We start from the raw sequence: 3,989 nt of genomic DNA, 5'->3' as shown, positions 1-3,989 counted from the left end.
TACGGAAATTAAATTTTTTAAAGGCGTGAGGCGTCAACGAGTAGACAGATGGCTAGAAACCCCTGCCTCTCAAGCGGCTACTTCTGCTCACCTCTCAATACAGTCCTGCTCGTCTGGGTCGGGGTGGAGCAGTGATTTCTCCCACTGATGCATTATTTATTCATTATTTATTTATTTATTACAGTACTGCCGGTCTGATCTTCAAACCTTAGGCAGGAGTGGGTACAATGAGTACAAAAAAGGGTTACAATAAACACATATGAAGCATTGCGGCGATAATAACAGCAAAAGAAGAAGAGTACAACGAGTTCATACAAGCACAGCAACAAGATGTTTAAATAACTAGTGAAAACATGAATACGTGAACATATGGAAGAAAAAAAAGTGTCCGGTTTCATGTAAAACTTTGTCAGAGCTATGTCCCGTGGACTGAAGAGCCTGTAGATAGGATGATAACGACGGGCATTCCACCACAGCTGAAGGGAGGGAATTCCAACTGGTTGCAATTCTCGGGAAAAAAGAATACTGGAAAATGTTGGTGTGACTATAGAACTCGCCTACTTTTTATAAATAATGGTAGTTTCCAAGCCCTTTGGGCTATCATAGTTATGTGGACTACCGTGTCCCAAGAAATACGTTCTTTCAGGCAGCGATAAGGCGCAAGGTGATGCTGCTACTTCATTTTTGGAGGACAAGGGGACGGTATATGAAGTTGTTTGGCTTACAGGTTCTTATTTTTCCCTAGAGCTTAGAGAATCATAGTCATGTCAGTCGGCAATACTTAAATAAATGGCTATTTTCAAAACTGAAAGCGCTAATTGGGGCAGTCGTTCGTAAATCATCTACTTGAATAACACAGATGTGCAGTATAGGTGATGCTGATCCACAAATTACGGTGCCGTGACGATAACAGACACCCGTACAGCCTGTTGTTTTCCACAGACCTAACATTCGACGTTTACCAGCCAGTGATGGCGTCACGCATAGCCGTACATGGTGCCGTTTAGCACATAGACCGTGCTAAACTTCACTGCTCCTAATAGCTTTTTAACAAGGCTTGAATAAGTAGCATACGACCACTGTCAAGAGTAAATTTGTTTTGTTTACACGCAAGATCTCCATCTGTTCTTTTCGCCGCAATGCTGCCCAGCGCTCTTGTTTTCAGGTCATGAGATCCGCAGTTCGAGGAATCTCGCACGTTACATTAATATGTTTTGGTTGCACAAGGCTGCGCCGCTTGGCTGCTAAAGTCGCGTCGGTGAACGCCGAATTTCCATTGCTGGAATTCTGATCAGTGACTTTGAGCTATATGGCACGGACTGTCGGCTCTTTTTTGGCCATACGTAATATCCTGCGACACGCCTCAGTGGAGCGAAACACATGGGATGTCGTCACGTGTGACATACATCGCCTGGTGCGTTCCGTCTACTTTTTTATTCAGGTCCGCCTGTCTCACACACACGCCCGTAAATAGGGAAGCGAAGGAGCTCTCACGCTTGCAGGAAGTCAGGTTGCCACAATACTAATGTGCCTAATGAACTTTTACGATAACTTTCATTGAATGCAATGAAATCTCATTGAGCGCTAATCAAATTAACATAGAAACGCGATGATTCAGTGGAATATAGGAGGATGGCTCATTCAGTGGGATACGTGAACACGTTTGATTGACTATTGCTGCGAGTAAGATGTCGGTATAGTTACACGAAGCCTAAAAAATATTGGAGGTATAAAGACTTTCTCAATGGACAACGAGATTGAAATAGTGGGGCCTGTAACAAAGGCAAGTACGCAAGAGTTTATAGTAGTATCTTTATAAAATTACAGTTTTTATAGTCTTTGCCAGAACGTTTATTATCTTCGCCACAACAAGACGTAATAATAGAAATTTTCGTTTGTTCAATAAAGAACACAATCAATTACATAAAAACTGCCTTTCGGGCAGTTTTTATGCAGTTGATTGTGTTTTAATCACCAAATGTGCAAATACCAAGCCCGCTGAAAGCACTAACAAAAACATTCACAGGATAGCTTAGCAGAGTCTCAGTTCGGAATACGCCTGTTTTTGTGCGCGTCACCGCCACCTATTTGTCACGCGTCTACAACGAGTCCATCTGCCTGCCTGCCTGCCTGCCTGCCTGCCTGCCTGCCTGCCTGCCTGCCTGCCTGCCTGCCTGTCTGCCTGCCTGCCTGCCTGCCTGCCTGCCTGCCTGCCTGCCTGCCTGCCTGCCTGCCTGCCTGTCTGTCTGTCTGTCTGTCTGCCTGTCTGCCTGTCTGCCTGTCTGTCTGTCTGTCTGTCTGTCTGTCTGTCTGTCTGTCTGCCTGTCTGTCTGTCTGTCTGTCTGTCTGTCTGTCTGTCTGTCTGTCTGTCTGTCTGTCTGTCTGCCTGTCTGTCTGTCTGCCTGCCTGCCTGTCTGTCTGTCTGTCTGTCTGTCTGTCTGTCTGTCTGTCTGTCTGTCTGTCTGTCTGTCTGTCTGTCTGTCTGTCTGTCTGTCTACGACAACGGACACACAGGCAAGGTGGCTATGACAACCGAAGAGGGACTGAGTCGCACCATAAGAAGCTTCACCCCTAGACGCAAGTGCTGTAGGAAACGCAAGTGCTGTAGAAAATGTAAATACCCAATTTCATTTATTTCGTTCTGTACTATGGAACAGCCGCGGTATACCCGAAAAAGATGTTCAACATCTTTTTAGGAATAATTTTAAGCGATATAAATCAACGTACTACATGCAAAAATGAAAAAAAACATGTAATTTGCTTCCAACAGTGTCTTGCTACGTTTTGCTAGGCCAGATTACATAGAATATCTAAACAAATCGTATATAGTATTATCTGTCGCATAGCGCACAGCCGAGCACAACTACAACCAGTATTCGCACGAAACATTTAGCGATATTTCGTGAATAATGCAGTGGCTAGATTACCAAGGATAATGTTAGAGTAGTCTTAAAAAGCCACATACGCTACAGAATAAGTAAAAAAAACGCATCCTTGCAAAGCCGGATGCGACCATGGCCTAGAAGGCTGAGCACCCTTGCGTTGCCTCCTATATTAGGCAATGCCTGCTGCTTCATGCAGCGCCCGTGAAGGTACGTGTACTCCATAACTAACCACCAGGTTCATGCATGGCCCACATCGGACCCCTTTATTGGCTGTTCGTAGGGAAGCTATGCCATAGTTCACATTATTTCTGGCCTTGTCAAGAGGACTTCCGAGAATTGAGCAACCTATTTCGAATCCATAATTACCTGGACATTTGCTTTATTATTCTATTGTGAGCAGTGTACAGGAAAGGGTTTCAGTAAAGCGAGTTCAGCGGCGAACCCTCGCTCGGCAAGGGCATTGATATTATATTGATTGCAGTATACGTCAAATTTACACAACGCAAAATAAATAAAATCAACTAATGCACCTTTTACTAGTGGCGCCAAGCTTGAAGTGCGGAGATGGGCAGCATTCTTTGCTTCCCTTTGTTTTTCTCTTTCTGTCCTCCCCTTCTTCTTTCTCTCTACTTTTGAAGTTTTTCTGCCCCTTTTTTTTCTTTATTCCCCATTTCTATTTCAAAGCGCTCTAGGAACAAGAGGCAGAAGACTTCTGCCATGAATATATGCTACATGTGAGGTTGCCTGCATTGCGCCAAGCTACGACAGCGCACGACAATGACAGCATACAATGATACGGCTCCATAAATTGTGGGGCGCTCAATAATGAGAACTATGGTATCATTTGCATACATGTTGCGTTCCCTATCCCATACAGTTCGGCTGTATCTTGCCTTAAAAAAAGTGCAACACTGTTGCGTGTTTCATGAAGACAGGAACTTGCCTCTGCATATATGACTGCATGTACAGAATTGCGCTTAAGAAAGGTCAGGTTCAATTCCTAGCAATGACCATCGCATTTCAATGATAAAGCTTGTGGTTTGATTTAAATGCATAATGAAGAAACAGAGAACACCCAAGTGTCCCATGATCGACACTCACCCA

Source organism: Rhipicephalus microplus, chromosome 3 (genome assembly GCF_043290135.1).
Source record: "Rhipicephalus microplus isolate Deutch F79 chromosome 3, USDA_Rmic, whole genome shotgun sequence".
Taxonomy (NCBI): domain Eukaryota; kingdom Metazoa; phylum Arthropoda; class Arachnida; order Ixodida; family Ixodidae; genus Rhipicephalus; species Rhipicephalus microplus.
Note: the sequence above shows the minus strand (reverse complement) of the source record.